This window comes from Bubalus bubalis, chromosome 20, assembly GCF_019923935.1.
Source record: "Bubalus bubalis isolate 160015118507 breed Murrah chromosome 20, NDDB_SH_1, whole genome shotgun sequence".
Classification (NCBI taxonomy): Eukaryota; Metazoa; Chordata; class Mammalia; order Artiodactyla; family Bovidae; genus Bubalus; species Bubalus bubalis.
The window spans coordinates 17,934,524-17,960,346 of record NC_059176.1 but is presented as its reverse complement, the minus strand read 5'-3'; the positions used below and the strand labels follow the sequence as shown (position 1 = coordinate 17,960,346).

At 39.8% G+C, this 25,823-nt stretch overlaps 1 protein-coding gene across 6 annotated transcripts in view; it reads right to left on the bottom strand.

Moving 5' to 3' along the window:
* The window catches only part of LOC102411273 (DBH-like monooxygenase protein 1), a 321,541-nt gene that overhangs the window by 167,696 nt on the left and 128,022 nt on the right, over positions 1–25,823 (bottom strand). The gene's annotated exons all lie outside the window — the stretch shown is intronic.

The window sequence follows — 25,823 nt, the reverse complement described above, 5'->3', positions numbered from 1 at the left end:
GTTTTAGGCAGGTGTTAGAGCTGGAGTTAGCAAGGCCTGCTGTGGACTGTATTTATCTGCAGTAAGACTAAAGACATGACTCAGGTGAGTTATGATGACCAAAAGAAGAGTGGAAAGGGCAGCAGCTAAATCTCTTCTATTGCTCTATAATTTCTGCTAATGACAAAAAATATGGCTAACTGACAGACTCAAATACTCATTCAAAGAAATATATTTTATTGAATATCTTACCCTTATTTTTAGTATTTTTCACCAAGAAAAATAAATTGGTGTCCAAGAAAGGTGACATAAAGTTTTAAATGACCCCAATCTTCCCTCTTTTTGGGCCACTGGAGACACAAATACATCCCACATTAGTGAGATTACAGCTTTGAATCTAATATAAAGCATGCTTTATATTGAATTACCTAAATTTTGAAAGCTACAATAAGAAAACTTAACAACCAAAACCAACTGAAAATTTAAAAATTTCTACTGAGATATCACTGAAGGAACTGGTGACTCAGGTGAAATGAGGAAGGGTGGGACTAAGTTGAAAGGGCGTGGAGGTGGCAATAAGTAAATAAGATGATATAATGTATATGCTTCCAAAAGCTGAGTAAAATTAGTCCAACTATTTACCCTGATTTTTCTTATTCATTATCCCTTGCTTATGCTGCTGCTGCTAAGTCGCTTCAGTCCTGTCCACCTCTGTGCGACCCCATTGATGGCAGCCCACCAGGCTCCACTGTCCCTGGGATTCTCCAGGCAAGAACACTGGAGTGGGTTGCCATTTCCTTCTCCAATGCATGAAAGTGAAAAGTGAAAGAGAAGTTGCTCAGTTGTGTCCGACTCTTAGCAACCCCACGGACTGCAGCCCACCAGGCTCCTCCATCCATGGGATTTTCCAGGCAAGAGTACTGGAGTGGGTTGCCATTGCCTTCTCTGTCTGACCTCCTATGTGGGGTAACTCCTCTTGGCCACTCCTACGCTGTGCAGCCGCCGCTCCTGGACAGTTAGAACTGGACATGGAACAACAGACTGGTTCCAAATAGGAAAAGGAGTACCTCAAAGCTGTATATTATCACCCTGCTTATTTAACTTATATGCAAAGTATATCATGAGAAACGCTGGGCTGAAGGAAACACAAGTTGGAATCAAGATTGCTGGGAGAAATATCAATAACCTCAGATATGCAGATGAGACCACCCTTATGGCAGAAAGTGAAGAGGAACTAAAAAGCCTCTTGATGAAAGTGAAAGAGGAGAGTGAAAAAGTTGGCTTAAAGCTCAACATTCAGAAAATGAAGATCATGGTATCCGGTCCCATCACTTCATGGCAGATAGATGGGGAAACAGTGGAGACAGTGGCTGACTTTATTTTTGGGGGCTCCAAAATCACTGCAGATGGTGATTGCAGCCATGAAATTAAGAGACGCTTACTCCTTGGAAGGAAAGTTATGACCGACCTAGACAGCATATTAAAAAGCAGAGACAATATTTTGTCAACAGAGGTCTGTCTAGTCAAGGCTATGGTTTTTCCAGTAGTCATGTATGGATATGAGAGTTGGACTACAAATAAAGCTGAGCGCTGAAGAATTGATGCTTTTGAACTGTGGTGTTGGAGAAGACTCTTGGGAGTCCCTTGGACTGCAAGGAGATCCAATCCGTCCATCCTAAAGGAGATTAGTCCTGGGTGTTCATTGGAAGGACTGACATTGAAGCTGAAACTCCAATACTTTGGCCACCTGATGTGACAAGCTGACTCATTTGAAAAGACCCTGATTCTGGGAAAGATTGAGGGCAGGAGGAGAAGGGGATGACAGAGGATGAGATGGTTGGATGGCATCCCCGACTCAATGGACCTGAGTTTGGGTCAACCTGGGAGTTGGTGATGGACAGGGAGACCTGGAGTGCTGCGGTTCACGGGGTCGCAGAGTCGGACATTACTGAGCAACTGAGCTGAACTGAACTGAAGGTGGTGCTAGTCATGAAGAACTCACCTCCCAATACAGGAGATGTAAAATACACAGGTTCAATCTCTGGGTCAGAAATAGACCTTGGAGGAGGGCATGGCAAATCCACTCCAGTATTCTTGCCTGGAGAATCCCATGGACAGAGGAGCCTGGCCGGCTACAGTCCATAGCGTCGCAAAGAGTTGCACACAAGTGACTTAGCATGCAAGCAGAGCTTTTCAGTGACATTCTCACAGGCAGCTTCCTAGCAAATTCCACCAGCAACCAGAGGACAGCTTGCCAGAGTGTTTGGGCAACTTCCTGTGAATCTTATCAGCAACTCAGCAAGTAGCTTGTTAATAGTGAGTTTATTCGGCCCTCTAGCCAGCCCCTGTCTACAGCACCTCAGTGAAGTTTTCCACTCTCCACTGGGCCATGCCAACACCCTCTTCACTCAGGTCTGAATCTCAGCCTTAGTGGGAGCTAAGGAAGCTCTTCCACATTTGTTTCTGCTTTGCATACTATGCTTCAGCCCTACAGGTAGTGGCTGGTATCTGTATCTGCTCTCCCCATATCCTTTTGAATTATCTTTAGACCTTAGTAGTTAGCCTCTCATTTGTGACTCCATGGACTGTAGCCCGCCAGGCTCCTCTGTCCATGGGATTTCCGAGGCAATAATACTGGACTGGGTTACTGTTCTATTCTCCAGAGGATCTTCCCGACTCAGCGGTCAAACCTGGGTCTCCTGCATTGGAGGTAGATTCTTTACTGTCTGAGTCACCAGACAAGCCCACTAATCTCTCATTATTAGTTACTAATTCTTCATGATAACCTCTTCCTGTTCACCCTATTTTTCTCATTCTTAAGGTAGTAATAGTACCACTTACATTACAAGACATATAATACCTAGTTCTTGGTATAGAAAATTTCATGAGTAGAGTACTGAGTAAGGCACTTCTGATTGATCTTCCTGAGCCTCTTATTCTGTTCTGGCTGCTGTAACAAAACACTTCAAACTGGGTACCTTATGAACAGAAGAAATTTATTACTCATAGTCCTGGAGGTTGAAAGTCCAAGAGCAAGGTGTCTGCACAATTAGATGAGAGCCCTCTTTGGGGTCAGAGACTTCTCACTGTACACGGTTGAAAGGACCAAGAAGCCCTGCTGCTGCTGCTAAGTCACTTCAATCGCGTCCGACTCTGTGTGACCCCATAGACAGAAGCCCACCAGGCTCCCCTGTCCCTGGGATTCTTCAGGCAAGAACACTGGAGTGGGTTGCCATTTTCTTCTCCAATGCATGAAAGTGAAAAATGAAAGTGAAGTCTCTCAGTCGTGTCCGACACTCAGTGACCCCATGGACTGCAGCCTTCCAGGCTCCTCCATCCATGGGATTTTCCAGGCAGGAGTACTGGAGTGGGGTGCCATTGCTTTCTCCACTAGGAAGCCCTATGGGGTCTCTTTTATAAGGCACCAATTCCACCCATTCAAGATTTTACACTCATAGCTTAAACACCTCCCAAAGGCCTCCAAGTACTAATACCATCCCCTTTGGGAGTAAAGATCACAACAATGAATTTGGGAAAAGTGAAGTCGCTCAGTCATGTCTGACTCTTTGAGACCCCATGGGCTGTAGCCTACCAGGCTCCTCTGTCCATGGGATTTTCCAGGCAATAGTCCTGGAGTGGATTGCCATTTCCTTCTCCAGGGGATCTTCCCAACCCAGGGATCGAACCTGGCTCTCCCGCATTGTAGACAGACGCTTTACTGTCTGAGCCACCAGGGAAGTCTTCTCTGGTGGTCTAGTGGTTAAGAATCCACCTTCCAATGCAGGGGACATGGGTTCAATCCCTGGTCCAGAAATTAAGATGCTACCTGCATTGGGGCAACTATGGAACCCACATGAATTTGGGAGACACTTGGCAGTTAAGACTACAACATATCATTTGTGAGATACAAATATTCAGACCATAGCACTGAGGTTTAAATAGACAAAACACATAGCTTGATTGGTCATATAGGAAAATGCACATTAACTGTATGATTATATTCATCATCTAAATTTTTCAAATAAACTCATATTTGAAAGCATATTTTGACTCTATATACTACTAGAAGACATGATACATCCTTGCAGATTCAGATTACAAAAGGTTCATATTATAATATGGGTGAAGGGGGATCAAAACTTACAACAAACATCCAGTTAGAAAATAAATCAGAGTGATGTAATGTACAGCATGGTGACTATAGTTAGTAATATTGTACCGCATATTGAAAGTTGCTAAGAGAATGGGTCTTAAAAGTTCTCATTACCAGAAAAAATGTAACTATGTATGCCAATGGATGTTAACCGAAATTATTGTGGTTATCATTTTCCAATATGTACAAATACTGAATCATTATGTTGTACACATGAAACCAATATATGTAAATTATATCTCAATAAAAAAAAAATAAAAGGCAATAGAAAAGGTTCATAAATTTAGGATCCTGTATATATTGAAAGATATTACTTTTATCTCCAAAAGGTAAAAAATGAAACTTATAAAGGCCTTGAATGTCCAGGGCTAATCAAATTTCTCCACTGAGTAAAGTTACTTGGAGCAAATCAGATTAAAGGGGTGGACTTCCCAGTTGTTGCTCTGGATCACCTTAAAATAGTCACTCCCTTAAGTTTAGACAGTGACCCATGTACTAGAATACTTAGAGATGAGCAAGATAAACTACACCGATTGTTTAATTGGATGATTATCATCCTGCTTATTTACATGCTTATTTATTAGCATGTAAAACCTATCTTTCTCTCCGTTTTCTGGTTCTGACTTACTGATACTAATTTACTCTATTAGCTAATTACAAAATTAGCTCATGATAGATTATAACAACTATCAGAACCTCAGGTGGGCAATGACTGACAATAAACCTGAAATGAACAATTGTAGGAGGAATCAGACTTAACCTTGATTCATATCCTATCCTTTTGTATTGCCATCTGGCAAGGGAGAAAAAAGCATATTTTGGCTCTATGTACTGTTATTAGACATAATATACCTTTTTGTATCCAGATCACAAAAGGTCCATATTATTATGTCATCTAGTTCAATAAGGCATTTTTTAGTAAATCATCATAATGTCAAAAAGTTCTAAATGTTTGTCCTAAGACCGTAATTCAACAAAAATTAAAAATATGTTTTAAACAGGATATTAATAATCTTCTAAAAACAATGAACATTGCTTCACAGGGGTACTGCATCAGCCAAAAAAAATCACTTAAATTCAGTTTATTTTATAGAATATATTTATAAATTGAATGCATTATTGCTCTAATTTTGAATTTGTATTTATAATATCCAATGATAAATCAATCATCTCTACAACACATGAAGCATCATATTATACACCCCATACTATACAAGATGAAGAAAATTGTTCACTTCTTTCAAAAATTTCACAATATACAGGTATTTCCTCTTTAAGCTTCTCTAGTTAATTGGAGTAAACCAAATACTTTCATATTCCCTATATTTATGAAATATAATGTGTTAACCTATTCAACAAATCTGTTGATTACTTTTAATTGAATTGGAATAACTTGACAGCCAAAATAAAAATTCCACCTTTCATACGCCTTAATGTAATCTGTTGGTGATTTTAAGTTTAAATTAAATTTAATTAAACGTAAAGATAACAGCAAATGCATAGTGCACTAGCTGCCTTAATTCAATTATTTCTCATAATATATAAAGAAGGAAAGGATCCTATGTGAAAAAAGTTGCTAAAAATGTTTCTGGTAATTAATTTCAATCTATAATTGTTTTTCTTCCATATCATTTCTAGGGTAGTCAGATATTTTGAAATATAGGTCATTATTTGTAGCTAAGCAAAAATCCAATACAATCACATTTCTGTTTCATTCCTATTTCAAAATTCTCATAGGCACTCTACTTTTCTGTCGTTCCAATGATTAGGTGACTATTAAAATTACTAAAACCATGTTATAAGGCAAAATGTAAAATTTGAAATCTGCAATGTTCTTTAAGCATAAAATAATTTCATGCAAATTAAAATTATGATGATAAAATGTTTGGCTTCCACATAGATCTCATGTTTTAATGGATGAGAATTTAATGGAGATGGTAGAGCATATGCATTTTCAACTGGCACTAGAGGAAAAATTGCAAAGTTGCAGTTGATTGAAAATGCTTGGCAGAAGTATTCACTTATGTGGTCCAAAAATATATCTAATATGCTGGCTAGATTCAGGAAACAAATATACTTAACTGGCACTTATGTGGAATATTTCAGATATTGCTGCAGATGAAACCTTTATGGATGATAATCTGTTTAAAATAAAGTACAGACAAATATCTTGTCTAGCACAGAGAGCCCTGTTGTTCATTTTTGTATATTATGCCAACTTTAAAACACATACTTAATGACATGCCCATGAAAGTAATTGAAAAGAATAGAGGCACTTATAAAAATTACTTGGGAGGAAACATTTTATTGCATTTTTACAACCGAGGATTTAAAATGCACATTATGGATAAGGGAATAAAGGCAACATTAATCAATTTTACCATTTTTCTATGCGATAAGGGGCTAGGATGTATCAAATGTATTTGACAATTTCTTAAAGTGCCTGGTAACTTTCTAAAAATACAAATACGTATGTTAAAATAATAGATAACATTTTTTGGTGGAGTCCATTACATATATATATATATGTATATATATATATATATATATTATTTTTCTGCTACTCATACTTAAGGTTAGGCTTCCCAGGTGGCACAGAGGTAAAGAATCTGCCTGCCAATACAGGAGATGCAAGAGATGTGGGTTTGATCCTTGGATTGGGAAGAGCCCCTGGAGTAGGAAATGGGAACCTACTCCAGTATTCTTGCCTGGAAAATTCCATGGGCAGAGGAACCTGACAGGCTACAGTCCATAGGTTTGTAAAGAGTCAGATAGTACTGAACGTAAGAACACACAGGTTTGTTAGAAATCCTAGTATGCAAATACAATTGTTTTAACACACAATTATTAGCCTTAAATAAATCCTTTTAAATTTACTTGGTGTTCTGGATAATAAAGCTCTCAGTTACCGAGCTCCAAGCACTTTTAAAATGTAGATATTAGAATCAATATTTTTTGGTTATGCAAACTTGGAAGTGATGTTTTGTTGTTAGTCACTAAGTAGTGTCTGGCTCTTTTGCAACCCCATAGACTGTAGCCTGTCAGTTCCTCTGGCCATGGGATTTTCCAGGCAAGAATGCTGGAGTGGGTTGCCTTTCCTTCTGTAGGGGATCTTCCCAACTCAGGAATCGAGCTTGCATCTCCTGCTTGACAGGCAGATTCCTTATGATTGAGCCACCTGGGAAACCATATAAGTGATCCAGTTCCAGTTCAGTCGCTCAGTCATGTCCAACTCTTTGTGACCCCATGAATTGCAGCACGCCAGGCCTCCCTGTCCATCACCAACTCCCAGAGTTCACTCAGACTCACGTCCATCGAGTTGGTGATGTCATCCAGCCATCTCATCCTCTGTCGTCCCCAATCCCTCCCAGCATCAGAGTCTTTTCCAATGAGTCAACTCTTCTCATGAGGTGGCCAAAGTACTGGAATTTCAGCTTTAGCATCATTTCTTCCAAAGGAAACCCAGGACTGATCTCCTTTAGAATGAAGCTGCTATTTCATGAAGGTATGATATGCCCAACATATTTCATTTATGTATTGCTTTATTAGTATTTAAAAAATAGTGGGAAGCAGAATACATTCTCATATTACATCTACAGAACCTGAGGCTTAGACTTGTTCAATAATTTGTCTTTTTAACAAGCTCTTCTATTAGGATGAAAACATTTTCTATCTTCAAAACTTGTTAGAAGACTATAGCAATTTATTGCTATATTCCAGATCTGTACTAAATAAATGCTGATATTTAAAAAAAGAAAAATCAGCCTTAAAAGCAAGGTCATTTAATGAAGAGCAAGCAAGTATTTCTGCTTGACAATATGCCATTACACAGAAAATCTGAGATTCATAGACCTGAATTAAAACCAAAATAGTACTGCGGGATAATGTATGTATATTGTTTTTATCTTTCTGAATGTCAGTCTGTTCATCTCCAAAGTAAATATCTTATGAACAAAGTACTATATTCTGGACTATTTTTTTTTTTCAAGAATATTTGTAGAATGAATAGCTTTCAAATAGGTCCATATACTCAAAACTATGTTTTTTTCCAGTAGTCCTATACAGATGTGAGAGCAGGAGAAGAAAAAAGGCTGAGGGCTGGGAGAACAAGATGGCAGAGGAGTAGGTGGATGTGGAGTACATCTCTCTCCATGGAAACATCAGGAATACAATATCAGACACAGAAGTGCATGCAGGACACCAGCTGAGAGCAGACAGGAGTACCTGACCAGTGGAAGAGAATATTTAGAACCACACAAAACTCAGTAGGATAAAGGAACTAGGGGGAAAAACAGAAGTGTTAATAGGACTAGACCTGCCCTCAGCAGGTGGGGGGAATGAAGTAGGGGTCCAATCCCCATACTGGAGCAATTGTTTTAGTCAGAAGAGAAGCATTTAAGGCTGAGAGTGAAACAGCTGATCTGTGGCAGCCTAAGTGGGATGAGAATCAGACAGTCCTTGCCACAGCCATACATACCCCAGACAGGGATGCAGGTCCCTGCACAGCAGCTGGGAGCTGGAGTTTAGGGATTCTGGCGCAATCCCAGGGTGAGGGCTGCTATTTACTGCAGAGAGATGGATCAAGGGGATGTGAGGGAGGAGATTGTAATGGGAAATGTCTGTGGAGGAAAGCCGGGCAGCCAGGGAAGCAAGGCAATACTGCTGAGTCAGGCATAAGGGGTGTAGCCATCACCATAGCCTCTCTCTCCCCACAGGCCAGCATCAGCAGCTGAAGAATAGAGAGGCTGGCTCATCAAATGCCTGCCACAGTGAACTACAGAGCAGGATCCCACCCAGGGTGCTCCTTTAAGTGACTGATGCGCCGAACCACAGAGTAAGACCACAGTAAGGGTGCCCCTTAAAGTGCCTGGGATGTGCTGATTTACAGAGTAGAACCCCAGCCAGGAGAGCCCCTCTATGTGCCTTATATGCCAAACAACAGAGAAGGACCCCAGGCAGAGGAGCCCTCTAAGTGCCTGAACAGGAGGAGCTACAGAGAAAGACTAGCCAAAGAGGACTTCTGATCACCAGCTATAAGAGGTTCAAAAGGAGACTGTGATAGGGCCATAACTCTTGCAGCAGAGGCAGTCCATGTCCTTGTACACTAGGTGCCGCCAGAGTCCCCTCAAGCCAAGCAGCTGCACCACCTTCACGCTCAACGCTCACTGGGGCAGAGCTGCCACAGGCAAAAAATGACTTGTGTCTATGTGCCCAGGGCACTTCGGTAGTGTCCGACTCTTTGCAACCCTGTAGACTGTGGCCTGCCAGGCTTCTCTGTCAGGGAGGGGGGTTCTCCAGGCAAGAATACTGGAGCACATTGGCCAATACTGGTTGCCATACCCTTCTAGAGCACTATATTTCCTGCTGCCGTAGCCACCAACTCCCCTGAGTACCTAGTGCTGCCAGAACCCCTGTGACCCAAGCAGCTGCACCACCTCCACACCTGGTCCTCACAGGGGCAAACCCAAGTCCTCCAGGGCAGCCCCAGGAGCAAACTCCAATGGATGACCCACATGCAGAGGTGGAAATAAAACCACAATTGAAACCCAGGGGCAGTGTGACTAAGGAAGAAGACCCAAAACCTTCCCATCATCTGTACAAGCTGCAGATTAAATCCACATGATCAACCTGGCAGACTGTGTCTATGGAACATATAAAAGGTCATTGAGAGCACCCACAAAAGAAAATAAACTTGTTCTGATAGCTGTGGACATTGGAGGCAAGAACACAAAGGAGTAGGACCAGATCAGAATCTGAGCTGCCCCCACAGCAGGTCCAGAGATCAGCACAGAGTTTGAGGGCATCCTAGGGAGGTGAGGTGGACTGTGACTCCCAGCGAGGCAAAGGACTCTGACAGCAGTGACTCATGAAAAACATTTAATATTCTTACGTTTTGACTTGTTTTGTAGATTTTTTTGGACTGTTTTTCTTTCTTCCAGTTGTCAAGGTTTTGAGCTTTTTTTGTTTTTTTTTTTCCTCAGTCACGTTTTTTTTTTTTTTTTTTTTTTAAAGAATAATAAATGCTTTACTTGAATCACGCTATCAGAGTCCTTTCCCTTGCTTCGCTGGGAGTCACAATCCACCTCACCTACATAGGATGCCTTCCAACACTGTGCTGATCTGTGGACCTCTTGTGTACACAGCTCAGATTCTAATCTGGTCCTACTCCTGTGTAGGACCAGATTTCTTGCCTCCAGTGTCCACAGCTATCAGAACTAGTGCGTTTTCTATTGTGGGAGCTCGCAATGTCCTTTTATATATTCAATAGACACAGAGTCTGCCTAGTTGATCATGTGGATTTAATCTGTAGCTTGTACAGCTGTGGGAAGGTTTCAGTCACATTTTTTATTGTTGTTATAAACCTCTGCCTCTATGTTGGGACTCTTGAGAGTCCCTTGGACTGCAAGGAGATCCAACCAGTCCATTCTGAAGGAGATCAGCCCTGGGATTACTTTGGAAGGAATGATGCTGAAGCTGAAACTCCCATACTTTGGCCACCTCATGCGAGGAGTTGACTCACTGGAAAAGACTCTGATGCTGGGAGGGATTGGGGGCAGGAGGAGAAGGGGACGACAGAGGATGAGATGGCTGGATGGCATCACTGACTCAATGGACGTGAGTCTCAGTAAACTCCGGGAGTTAGTGATGGACAGGGAGGCCTGACGTGCTGCGATTCATGGGGTCGCAAAGAGTCAGACACGACTGAGCGATTGATCTGATCTGATCTGATGTTGGGCTTTTGCAGTTCTGCGGAGTTTTCCTTTTTTTCTCTCTCTCCTTTTTTAATTTTTAAGTTTTTTTTTTAAACTTTACATAATTGTATTAGTTTTGCCAAATATCAAAATGAATCCGCCACAGGTATACATGTGTTCCCCATCCTGAACCCTCCTCCCTCCTCCCTCCCCATTCCATCCCTCTGGGTCGTCCCAGTGCACCAGCCCCAAGCATTCAGTATCGTGCATCGAACCTGGACTGGCAACTCGTTTCATACATGATATTTTACATGTTTCAATGCCATTCTCCCAAATCTTCCCACCCTCTCCCTCTCTCACAGACCAATTATTATTTTTTCTACATTTATTCCTTTGTTTGCGTTTCCTACTGCTCTTTTCCACTTGAAGTTAATCTTTAATGAATATAAATCTTCATCTATCTCTGTTTAACTTTACATATGTATTCTTCCTTTCTTTTCTTTCTATCCTTTCCTCTCAACATATTTGTTAGTTCGTTTTCACTGCTTTATTACCCACTTGGCATCTTGCTTTAGTTTTGTTTTTCAGTTTGTGCTTTAGTTTTGTTCTTAATTGGTGAATATAATTTTTGATTTCCTTTGTTTGCCAGGTCAAGCTACTCTACTTTATTTTTGTTGGACTGTATTGACTTTTCTCATGGGTGTGTATGGGTGTGTGTGTGTGTGTGTGTGTGTGTATTCCATTATTTCAGTTATTATTTTCCTGATTTTTGCAACTGCCATTTGTCTGGGGTTCATCTTTGGTTTCTCGTTTTTATATATTTGTTTAAATCTCACTTAATGCCATAACAAACCACTTGTTGAATCATCTTCCCTGACCAGAGATCAAGCCCTGAGCCTTCAGAGTGAGAGCACTGACTCCAAGAACCTAGACCAGAGAACTAACCCTAGGGAGTATCAAATAGTGAGAACTCACACAAAGGAAACTACTTGAATACCAGGCCCAGCAACACCCAATTACCAGTAGCACCCCGTGCAGGATGCCTCATCTAAACAACAAACAAAACAAAACACAAACCCAATCATCAGCAGACAGGATTATCATCTCACTCAGCTTTGCCCATCAGAAGAAAAACAAACAAAAATTCAGCACAAATCTCACCATATAGGAAGCTTACACAAACCACTGGATAAACCTTAGGAGGGCAGAAACCAAAAGGAAGAAGGAATTCTACCTTGAAGCCCGGGAAAAGGAAACCTCAAACACAATAAATTACAATAGAATAATGAAAAGGCAGATAAATACTACATAAATGAAGGAACAAACTAGAAACACAGAAATCCAAGTAAATGAAGAAGAAGTAGGTGCAGGAGGGCCTAGAGGAGCTATTCATGTTCAAGGTCAGGAGGGGCGGCAGTGAGGAGATACCACTTGTCCAAGGTAAGGAGCAGTGGCTGCGCTTTGCTGGAGCAGCCATGAAGAGATACCCCACGTCCAAGGTAAGAGAAGCCCAAGTAAAATGGTAGGTGTTGCAAGAGGGCATCAGAGGGCAGACACACTGAAACCATAATCACAGAAAACTAGTCAATCTAATCACACTAGGACCACAGCCTTGTCTAACTCAATAAAATTAAGCCATGCCCTGTGGGGCCCCCCAAGATGGTGGGTCATGGTGGAGAGGTCTGACAGAATGTGGTCCATAGAGAAGGGGATGGCAAACCACTTCAGTGTTCTTGCCTTGAGAACCCCATGAACAGTATGAAAAGGCAAAATGATAGGATACTGAAAGAGGAACTCCCCAGGTCAGGAGGTGCCCAATATGCTACTGAAGATCAGTGGAGAAATAACTCCAGAAAGAATGAAGAGATGGAGCCAAAGCAAAAACAATACCCAGTTGTGGATGTGACTGGGGATAGAAGCAAGGTCTGATGCTGTAAAGAGCAATATTGCATAGGAACCTGGAATGTTAGGTCCATGAATCAAGGCAAATTGGAAGTGGTCAAACAGGAGATGGCAAGAGTGAACATCAACATTCTAGGAATCAGCAAACTAAAATGGACTGGAATATGTGAATTTAACTCAGATGACCATTATATCTACTACTGTGGGCAGGAATCCCTTAGAAGAAATGGAGTAGCCATCATGGTCAACAAAAGAGTCCGAAATGCAGTACTTGGATGCAATCTCAAAAACGACAGAATGAATTCTGTTCGTTTTCAAGGCAAACCATTCAATATCAGAGTAATCCAAGTCTACGGCCCAACCAATAACACTGAAGAAGCTGAAGTTGAACGGTTCTATGAAGACCTACAAGACCTTTTAGAACTAACACCCCCAAAAGATGTCCTTTTCATTATAGGGGACTGGAATGCAAAAGTATGAAGTCAAGAAACATCTGGAGTAACAGGCAAATTTGGCCTTGGAATACAGAATGAAGCAGGGCAAAGGCTAATAGAGTTTTGCCAAGAGAATGCACTGGTCATAGCAAACACCCTATTCCAATAACACAAGAGAAAACTCTACACATGGACATCACCAGATGGTCAACACCAAAATCAGATTGATTATATGCTTTGCAGCCAAAGATGGAGAAGCTCTATACAGTCAACCAAAACAAGACGAGGAGCTGACTGTGGCTCAGATCATGCACTCCTTATTGGCAAAATCAGACTTAAATTGAAGAAAGTAGGGAAAACCACCAGACCATTCAGGTATGACCTAAATCAAATCCCTTATTATTATGCAGTGGAAGTGAGAAATAGATTTAAGGGACTAGATCTGATAGAGTGCCTGATGAACTATGGATGGAGGTTCATGACATTGTACAGGAGACAGGGATCAAGACTATTCCCATGGAAAATAAATGCAAAATAGCAAATGGCTGTCTGAGGAGGCCTTACAAATAGCTGTGAAAGGAATAGAAGTGAAAAGCAAAGGAGAAAAGGAAAGATATAAGCATCTGAATGCAGAGTTCCAAAGAATAGCAAGAAGAGATAAGAAAGCCTTCCTCAGTGATCAATGCAAAGAAACAGAGGAAAACAACAGAATGGGAAAGACTAGAGATCTCTTCAAGAAAATTAGAGATACCAAGGGAACATTTCATGCAAAGGTGGGCTCAATAAAGGACAGAAATGATATGGACCTAACAGAAGCAGAAGATATTACGAAGAGGTGGCAAGAATACAACGAAGAAATGTACAAAAAAGATCTTCACGACCAAGATAATCATGATGATGTGATCACCCCTACTCAAGTAGAGCCAGACATCCTGGGATGTGAAGTCAAGTGGGCCTTAGAAAGCATCACTACGAACAAAGCTAGTTGAGGTGATGGAATTCCAGTTGAGCTATTTCAAATCCTGAAAGAGGATGCTGTGAAAGTGCTGCACTCAACATGCCAGCAAATTTGGAAAACTCAGCAGTGGCCACAAGACTGGAAAAGGTCAGTTTTCATTCCAATCCCAAGAAAGGCAATGCCAAAGAATGCTCAAACTACTGCACAATTGCACTCATCTCAGACACTAGTAAAGTAATGCTCAAAATTCTCCAAGCCAGACTTCAGCAGTACGTGAACCATGAACTTCCAGATGTTCAAGCTGGTTTTAGAAAAGGCAGAGGAACCAGAGATCAAATTGCCAACATCCGCTGGATCATCAAAAAGCATGAGAGTTCCAGAAAAACATCTATTTCTGCTTTATTGACTATACCAAAGCCTTTGACTGTGTGGATCACAACAAACTGTGGAAAATTCTGAAAGATATGGGAATACCAGACCACCTGATCTGCCTCTTGAGAAACCTATTTGTAGGTCAGGAGCAACAGTTAGAACTGGACATGGAACAACAGACTGGTTCCAAATAGGAAAAGGTGTACGTCAAGGCTGCATATTGTCACCCTGCTTATTTAACTTTTATGCAGAGTACATCATGAGAAACGCTGGACTGGAAGAAGCACAAGCTAGAATCAAGATTGCCGGAAGAAATATCAATAACCTCAGATATGCAGATGGCACCACCATTATGGCAGAAAGTGAAGAGGAACTCAAAATCCTCTTGTTGAAAGTGAAAGAGGAGAGTGAAAAGCTGGCTTAAAGCTCAACATTCAGAAAACTAAGATCAGGGCTTCTGGCCCTATCATTTCATGGGAAATAGATGGGGAAACAGTGGAAATAGTGTCAGACTTTATTTTTTGAGGCTCCAAAATCACTGCAGATGTTGACTGCAGCCATGAAATTAAAATACGCTTACTCCTTGGATGAAAGTTATGACCAACCTAGATAGCATATTCAAAAGCAGAGACATTAGTTTCCCAACAAAGGTCCGTCTAGTCAATGCTATGGTTTTTCCTGTGGTCATGTATGGATGTGAGAGTTGGACTGTAAAGAAAGCTGAGCACAGAAGAACTGATGATTTTGAACTGTGGTGTTTGAGAAGACTCTTGCGAGTCCCTTGGACTGCAAGGAGATTCAACCAGTCCATTCTGAAGGAGATCAGCCCAGGCATTTCTTTGGAAGAATGATGCTAAAGCTGAAACTCCAGTACTTTGGCCACCTCATGCGAAGAGTTGATTCATTGGAAAAGACTCTGATGCTGGGAGGGATTGGGGGCAGGAGGAGAAGGGGGACGACAGAAGATGAGATGGCTGGATGGCATCATTGACTCGATGGATGTGAGTCTGAGTGAACTCTGGGAGTTGGTGATGGACAGGGAAGCTTGGCATGCTATGATTCATGGGGTCGCAAAGAGTCCGACACAACTGAGCAACTCAACTGAACTGAATTGAACCTGAAAAATAATTCAGAATAATGATTGTAAAAATGATCAAAAACCTTGAAAACAAAATGGAGAAAATGCAAGAATCAATTACCAAAGACCTAGAAGAATGAAAGAATAAACATACAGAGATAAACAGCACAATTACTGAAATTAAAGATACTCTAGAAGGAAACAATAACAGAATATCTGAAGCAGAAGGACAAATCAGTAAGCTGGAAGATAAAATGGTGGAAATAACTTCTGAAGAGCAGAATAAACTAAAAAGAATGAAAAGAACTGAGTACAGTCTCAGAGACCCCTGGGACAATATCAAGCACACCAACATTTGAATTATAGTGGTCCCAGAAGAAGAAGAGAAAAAGAAAAGTTATGAGAAAATTTTTGAAGAGATTATAGTTGAACATTTCCCCAACATGGAAAAGGAAATAGTCAATCAAGTCCTAGAGGCAGAAAGAGTTCCATACAGGATAAATCCAAGGAGAAATATGCCAATACACATATTAATCAAACTAACAAAGACTAAACACAAAGAAAGAATATTAAAAGCAGCAAGGAAGAAGCAACAAGTAACATAAAAGAGAAATCCAATACACTTACCAGCTTATCTTTCAGCAGAAACTCTGCAGGCCAGAAAGGAATGGCAGGATATATTTAAAGTACTAAAGGGAAAAATCTACAACCAACATTATGGTACCTGGCAAGGATCTCATTCAAAGTTAATGGAGAAATAAAAAGCTTTTCAGACAAGCGAAAGTTAAGAGAATTCAGTACAACCAGCTTTACGAAAAATGTTAATGGGACTTATAGAGTCAAGACATACAAGAGAAGAAAAAGATCTACAAAATCAACCCCAAAAAATTAAGAAAATGGCAAGAGGAACATATATATATATATATATACACACACACACACACTTAAAATGTAAATGGGTTAAATGCTCCAACCAAAAGACATAGACTAGCTGAATGAATACAAAAACAAGACCCATATATATGCTGTCTACAAGAAACCCACTTCAGACCTAAAGACACATATAGACTGAAAGTGAGGGAATGGAAAAATATATTCCATGCAAATGGGAAGCAAAAAAAATGCTGGAGTAGCAATCCTCATATCAGACAAAATAGACCTTAATATAAAGAAGATTACAAGAGATAAGGAAGGACACTACATGATGATCAAGGGATCAATCCAAGAGGAAGACATAACAATTGTAAATGTCTATGCATTCAACATAGGAGCACCTCAATACATAAGACAAACATTAACAGACATAATAGGGGAAATTGACAGTAACACAATAATAGTAGGAAACTTTAACACCCCACTCACACCAATGGACAGATCATCAAACCAGAAAATTAATAAGGAAACACAAGTCTTAAATGATTCATCAGAATTTGTGGCTCTCATTGATGTCTTCAGGACAACCATCCAAATGCAGAAGAATAAACCTTCTTCTCAAATGCACATGGAACATTCTCCAGGATAGACCACATCTTGGGTCACAAATCAAACCTCAGTAATTTAAGCAAATTGAAATATTATCAAGCATCTTCTCTGAGCACAATGACATGAGACTAGACACCAATTATAACAACAAAAGCAAAACAACAACAACAAAAAAACTGTACAAAACACAAACACATGGAGATTAAACAACACATTTCTAAATAACCAACAGATTACTGAAGAAATCCAAAGGGAAATCAAAAAATTTCTAGAAACAAATGACAATGAAAACATGACAACTCAAAACCTATGGAATGCAGCAAAAGCAGTTCTAAAAGGGAAGTTTATAGCAATACAATCCTACCTAAAGAAACAAGAAAAACATCAAATAGACAACTTTACTTTACACCTAAAGCAATTGGGAAAAGAAGAACAACAACAACAACAAAAAAAAAAACCCAAAATTAGCAGAAGGGAAGAAATCATAAAGATCTGAGAAGAAATAAATGTAAAAGAAATGAAAGATACAATAGTAAAGGTTAATAAAACTATAAGCTGTTTCTTTGAGAAAATAAACCAAAATTGACAAATCTTTAGACAGATTCATCAAGGAAAAAAGAGGAATCAAATCAACAAAATTAGAAATGAAAAAGAGAGGTTACAACAGACAATGCAGAAATGCAATGATTATAAGAGACTATTATGAGCAACTATATGGCAATAAAATGGATAGCCTGGAAGAAATGGAAGATTCTTAGAAAAGTTCAATCTTCCAAGACTGAACCAGGAAGAAATAGAAATTATGAACAACACAATTACAAGCACTGAAATTCAAGTTGTGATCAAAAATCTCCCAAAACACAAAATCTCAGGACCAGATGGCTTCATAGGAGAATTCTATCAAACATTTAGAGAAGAGCTAATGCCTATCCTTCTAAAATTCTTTAAAAAATTGCAGAGGGCCGGTGCACTGGGACGACCCAGAGGGATGGAATGGGGAGGGAGGAGGGAGGAGGGTTCAGGATGGGGAACACATGTATACCTGTGGTGGATTCATTTTGATATTTGGCAAAACTAATACAGTTATGTAAAGTTTAAAAATAAAATAAAATTAAAAAAAAATTGCAGAGGAAGGAACACTTCCAAACTCATTCTATGATGCCACCATCACCCTGATACCAAAATCAGACAAAGACAACACAAAAAAATAAAACTACAGGCCAATATCACTGATGAACCTTTTGCAAAATTCTTCATCAAAATTTTAGCAAACAGAATTCAGCAACACATCAAAAAGCTCATACATCATGATCAAGTTGGGTTTGTTTGAGGGATGCAAGAATGCTTCAATATATGCAAATCAATGGATGTGATACACCATATTAACAAACTTATCCAGTATTCTTGCCTGGAGAATCCCAGGGATGGAGGAGCCTGAGCTGCTGTCCATGGGGTCACACAGAGTTGGACACGACTGAAGAGACTTAGCAGCAGCAGCATATTAACAAACTGAAACATAAAAACTATATGACAATCTCAATAGATGGAGAAAATGCCTTTGGCAAAACCCAGGACCCATTTATGATCAAAATTCTTCAAAATATGGGCATAGAAGGAACCTATATCAACATAGTAAAGGCCATATATGATAAAACTACAGCAAACATTAATCTCAATAGTGAAAAAATGAAAGCATTCCCCCTAAGATCAGGAACAAGATAAGGGTGTCCACTTTCATCACTATTACTCAACAAAGTTCTGGAAGTCCTAGCTACAGCAATCAGAGAAGAAAAATAAATAAAAGAAATCCAGATTGGAGAGAAGAAATAAAGTTCTCAGTATTTGCAGATGACATGAAACTGTACATAGAAAACCCTAAAGATAGTATCATAAAATTACTAGAGCTAGTCAGCGACTTTAGCAAAGTTGCAGGATACAAAATCAATACACAGAAACCACTTTCATTTCTATATACTAACAATGAAAAATCAGAAATAGACATTAAGGAATCAATCCCATTCACCAATGCAACCAAAATAATTAAATATCTAGGAATAAACTTTCCTAAGGAGACCAAAGATCTGTAGATGGAAAATTATAAGACAATGATGAAAGAAATCAAAGATGACATAAACAGATGGAGAGATATCCCATGTTTCTGGGTAGGAAGAATCAATACTGTGAAAATGACTATGCTACCAAATGCAATCTACAGATCCAATGCAATCCCTATCAAATTACCAATGACATTTTTCACAGAACTAGAACAAAAAATTTCACAATTCATGTGAAACACGAAAGATCCAGAATAGCCAAAGCAGTCTTGAGAAAGAAGAATGGAGCTGGAGTAATCAACCTTCCTGACTTCAGATTATACTACAAAGCTACAGTCATCAAGACAGTATGGTACTGTCACAAAAACAGAAATACAGATCAATGGAACAAAATAGAAAGCCCAGAAATAAAGCCATGCACCTTATTTTTGACAAAGGAGGCAAGAATATACAATGGAGCAAAGGCAGCCTCTTCAATAAATGGTGCCTGGAAAACTGGACAGCTATATGTTAAAGAATGAAGTTATAACACTTCCTAACACCATACAGAATGTTAAACTCAAAATGGATTAAAGCCATAAATGTAACCAGAAACTATAAAGCTCTGAGAGGAAAACATAAGCAGAACACTCAATGACATAAATCAAAGCAAGTTCCTCTATCACCTACCTCTTAGAGTATCAGAAATAAAAGCAAAAGTAAACAAGTGGGACCTGATTAAACTTAAAAACTTTTGCAAGGCAAAGGAAAGTATAAGCAAGGTGAAAAGACAACCCTCAGAATGGGAGAAAATAATAGCAAATGAAACAACTGACAAAGGATTAATTTCCAAAATATACAAGCAGCTTATACAACTCAATGCCAGAAAAACAAACATAACCAATCAAAAAGTGGGAAAGAGACCTAAACAGACATTTCTCCAAAGAAGACATACAGATGGCTAACAAACATATGAAAAGATGCTCAACATCTCTCATTATTCAGTTCAGTTCAGTTACTCAGTTGTGTCCAACTCTTGGCAACCCCATGGACCACAGCATGCCAGGCCTCCCTGTCCATCACCAACTCCTGGAGTTTACTCAAATCATCTCCATTGAGTCAGCAATGCCATCCAACTATCTAATCCTCTTTTATCCTCTTCTTCTCCTGCCTTCAATCTTTCCCGGCATTAGGGTCTTTTCAAATGAGTCAGTTCTTCACATCAGGTAGCCAAACTATTGGAGTTTCAGCTTCAACATTAGTCCTTCCAATGAACACTCAGGACCAATTTCCTTTAGGATGGACTGGTTGGATCTCCTTGAAGTCCAAGGGACTCTCAAGAGTCTTCTCCAACACCACAGTTCAAAAGCATCAATTCTTCGGCACTCAGCTTTCTTTATAATCCAACTCTCACATCCATACATGACTACTGGAAAAACCATTACCTTGACGAGACGGACCTTTCTTGTCAAGGCAATGGTTTTCCCAGTGGGTTTTCTCTCATTATTAGAGAATGTTTTTTCTCTCATTATTAGAGAAATGAAAATCAAAACTGCAATGAGATATCACCCCACACCAGTCAGAAAGGCCATTAAATGTCTACAAATAATAAATGCTGGAGAGGGTATGGAGAAAAGGGAACACTCTTGCACTGTTGGTGGGAATGTAAATTGATACAGCCACTATGGAAGACACTATGGAGATTCCTTTAAAAACAAAGAATAAAACCACCATATGACCCAGCAATCCCACTCCTAGGCATACACCCTGAGCAAATCAAAACTGAAAAAGACAAATGTACCCCATTTTTCATTGCAGCACTATTTACAATAGCTAGAACATGGAAGCAACCTAGATGTCCATCAACAGATGAGTGGATAAAGGAGTTGTGGTACATATACACAATGTAATATTACTCAGCCTTAAAAAGGAATGCATTTGAGTCAGTTCTGATAAGGTGGAAGAACCTAGAACCTATTGTACAGAATGAAGTGAGTCAGAAAGAGAAAGATAAATATTATATTCTAATGTATATATATATAGAATCTAGAAAAATGGTACTGAACAATTTATTTACAGGGAAGCAATGGAGAAACAGACACGGAGAATAGACTTATGGACATGGGGAGAGGGAATAACAGGGTGAGATGTATGGAGAGTAACATAGAAACTTACATTACCATATGTAAAATAGATAGCCAGCAGGAATTTGCTGTATAGCTCAGGAAACTCAAACAGGGTTCTGTATCAATCTAGAGGGGGTTGGGGAGGGAGATGGGAGGGAGATTCAGAAGAGAGAGGATATATGTATATCTATGGATGATTCATGTTGAGGTTTGACAGAAAACAACAAAATTCTGTAAAGCAATTATTCTTCAATTTAAAAAAAAAAAAGGCTGAGGGCTGAAGAATTTATGTCTTGGAACAGTGACAGTGGAGAAGACTCTTGAGAGTCCCTTGGACAGCAAGGACATCAAACTAGTCAATCTTAAAGAAAATCAACACTGAAAGTTCATTGGAAGGACTTATGCTATAGCTGAATCTCTAATACTTTGGCCACCTGATTCAAAGCATCGACTCACTAGAAAAGATCATGATGCTGGGTTGAAGGCAGGAGAAGGGAATGGCAGAGGATGAGATGGTTGAATGGCATCACTGATTCAGTGGACATGAGCTTGAGCAAACTCTGGGATATGGTGAAGTACAGGGAAGCAGCAGTCCACAGGGTCAGAATGAGTCAGACATAACTGAGCAACTGAACAACAACAAAATAACTTTCAAAGATGTAGTGTCTCCTTCCCAGAGAAAAGAGCAAATTTTCTTACCCCCTTGGAAGAAAGAGATAGTATTTCCCTCTGGAACTGTGGCCAACAATTATATTGTTCAGTATTACAGAGTTGGATTCCATAGACTCATGGATCCTCTCTCTTATAACACAACTTTCTGCATGGCTGATGCCACATGTTTTATTTCCATGGGCCTTTGGGAACTGTAGCTAAAACTGTCTTCATTTGGGTTGCCATTGCATAATACCATAAACGAGGTGTCATAAAAAAACAAAAATGTATCACCTTTCTGATGCTTGGGAAGTTCAATATCAAGACACTAGCTGATTTAGTGCCTGGTGAGGATCCACCTCCTGGTTCATAGATAGACTTTTTGTCACTGTGTCCTTAGGTAGAAAGGAGGAGGAAGTTCTCAGGAGTCTTTTTTTTTTTTTTTTTTAATAAGAGTATTAGTCCCATTCATGAGGGCTCCATCCTCCTGACCTAGTCACTTCCCCAAAATCCAAGCTCCAAATACCTTCACAGTGGAGATTCAGTTTCAACATAGGGATGGCCAAGAGGCACACAAAAAGATGCTCAGTTCAGTTCAGGCGCTTAGTCCTGTCCAACTCTTTGTGACCCCATGGACTGCAGCACACCAGGACTCCCTGTCCATCAACAACTCCCAGAGCTTACTCAGACTGATGTCCATTGAGTCCGTGATGCCATCCAACCATCTCATCCTCTGTCATCCCCTTCTACTCCCACCTTCAATCTTTCCCAGAATCAGGGTCTTTTCCAATCGGTCCATTATTTGCATCAGGTGGCCAAAGTATTGGAGTTTCAGCTTCAGCATCAGTCCTACCAATGAATATTCAGGACTGATTTCCTGTAATGTGGACTGGTTGGATCGTGTTGCTGTCCAAGGGACTCTCAAGAATCTTCTCTAACACCACAGTTCAAAAGCATCAATTCTTTGCAACTCAGCTTTCTTCATAGTCCATTTCTCATGTCCATTTCTCAGGTCCATTCATGACTACTGGAAAAACCAAAGCTTTGACTAGACAGACGTTTGTTGGCAAAGTAATGTCTCTGCTTTTTAATATGCTGACTAGGTTGGTCACAGCTTTTCTTCCAAGGAGCAAGCATCTTTTAATTTCATGGCTACAGTCATCATCTTCAGTGATTTTGGAGCCCCTTAAAAATAAAGTCTCTCACTGTTTCTATTGTTTACCCATCTATTTGCCATGGAGTGATAGGACTTGATGCCATGATCTTAGTTCTGAATGTTGAGTTTTAAGCCAACTTTTTCACTCTCCTCCTTTCACTTTCATCAAGAGGCTCTTTAGTTCTTTACTTTCTGCCATAAAGGTGGTGCCATCTGTGTATCTGAGATTATTGATATTTCTCCTGGCAATCTTGATTCCAGCTTGTGCTTCAACCAGTCTGGCATTTCACATGATGTGCTCTGCATATAAGTTAAATAACAGGATGACAATGTACAGCCTTGATGTACTCCTTTTCCAATTTGGAACCAGTCTGTTGTTCCATGTCCAGTTCTAACTGTTGTTTCTTGACCTGCATACAGATTTCTCAGGAGGCAGACCAGGTTGTCTGCTATTCCCATCTCTTTCAAAATTTTCCACAGTTTGTTGTGATCCTCACAGTCAAAGGCTTTGACATAGTAAATACATCAGAAGTAGACATTTTTCTGGAACTCTCTTGCTTTTTCAATGATCCAAAGGATGTTGGCAATTTGACCTCTGGTTCCTCTGTCTTTTCTAAAACCAGCTTGAACATCTGGAAGTTCACGGTTCACGTACTGTCACTAATGATTAGAGAAATGCAAATCAAAACTACAATGAGATTTTGATGGCTACCTTGCAATAGCCAGAAGAGCCATCATCAAAAAATCCACATATAAATGCTGTTGAGGTTACGGAGAAAATGGAACCCTCTTTCACTGCTGGAGGGAATATACATTGGTACAGCCACTTTGGAAAACAGTATGTTGGTTCCTTTAAAAAACTAAACATAGACCTACTATATGACTATGCAAACCCACTACTGGGCACATACCCTGAGAAAACCATAACTCCAAAGACACATGTACCCCAGCATTCATTGCACCACTATATACAAGACCCAGGACATAGAAGAAATCTAGATATCAATTGACAGAGTGGATAAAGAAGAAGCGGTACATTTATACAATTGAATATTACCCAAGCATAAACAGGAATGAAATTGAGATAGCTGTAGTGATGTGGATGAACCTAGAACCTATCATACAGAGTGAAGTCAGAAAGAGATAAACAAATGTCATATATTAACACATATATATGGAATCAAGAAAAATGTTATTGATGAACCTATTTGCAGGGCAGGAATAGAGGCACACACATAGACAATGGACTTGCGGACATGGGTGGGAAGGTGAAGGGATGAATTGATAGAGTAGCACTGACGTGTAGACTGCCATGCGTAAAGCAGGTAACTAGAGGGAACCTGCTGTATAGCACAGGAAGTTCAGGTTGGTGCTCTATAATGACCTAGAGGGTTGGAATAAAAGGGTAGGAGGGAGGCTCAAGAGGGATTGGATATATGTATACATACGTATGCCTGATTCATGATGTACAGAAGAAACTAACACAACATTGTAAAACAATTATATTCCAATAAAAAATTTGAGAAAGATCAGTTCAGTTCAGTCACTCAGTTGTGTCTGACTCTTTGAGATCCCATGGACTGCAGCATGCCAGGCCTCCTTGTCCATCAACAACTCCCAGAGTTTACTCAAACTCATGTCTATTGAGTCGGTGAGGCCATCCAACTATCTCATCCTCGTCATCCCCTTCTACTCCCAACTTCAATCTTTCCCAGCATCAAGGTCTTTTCAAATCAGTCAGTTCTTCGCATCAGGTGCCCAAAGTATTGAAGTTTCAGCTTCAGCATCAGTCCTTCCAATGAACATTCGGGACTGATTTCCTTTAATATGGACTACTTGGATCGCGTTGCTGTCCAAGGGACTCTCGAGAATCTTCTCCAACACCACAGTTCAAAAGCATCAATTCTTTGGCCCTCAGTTTTCTTTAGAGTCCAACTCTTACATCCATACATAACTACTGGAAAACCGAAGCTTTGACTAGAGGGATCTTTTTTGGCAAAGTAATGTCTCTGCTTTTTAATATGCTGTCTAGGTCATCATTACCATGATACTAAAACCAGATAAGCACACTAAAATATTAAAAAATTACATGCGAGTACTTCCAGTAAATATAGATGTAAAAATACTCAAATTATTATCTAATTGAATTCAACAATGTATATAAAGGATCATATACCATGATCAAGTAGGATTTATTCCAGTTATACCAGAATGGTTTGATATTTCAATTAAATTAAGCCTTTGACTGTGTGGATCAAAATAAACTGTGGAAAATTCTGAAAGAGATGGGAATACCAGACCATCTGACCTGCCTCTTGAGAAATCTGTATGCAGGTCAGGAAGCAACAGTTAGAACTGGACATGGAAGAACAGACTGGTTCCAAATAGGAAAAGGCGTATGTCAAGGCTGTATACTGTCACCCTGCTTATTTACCTTATATGCAGAGTATATCATGAGAAATGCTGGACTGGAAGAAGCACAAGTTGGAATCAAGATTGCCACAAGAAATATCAATAACCTCAGATATGCAGATGACACCAACCTTACAGCAGAAAGTGAAGAGGAACTAAAAAGCCTCTTGATGAAAGTGAAAGAGGAGAGTGAAAAAGTTGGCTTAAAGCTCAACATTCAGAAAACGAAGATCATGGCATCTGGTCCCATCACTTCATGGGAAATAGATGGGGAAACAGTGTCAGACTTTATATTTTTGGGCTCCAAAATCACTGCAGATGGTGACTGTGGCCATGAAATTAAAAGACGATTACTCCTTGGAAGGAAAGTTATGACCAACCTACATAGCATATTC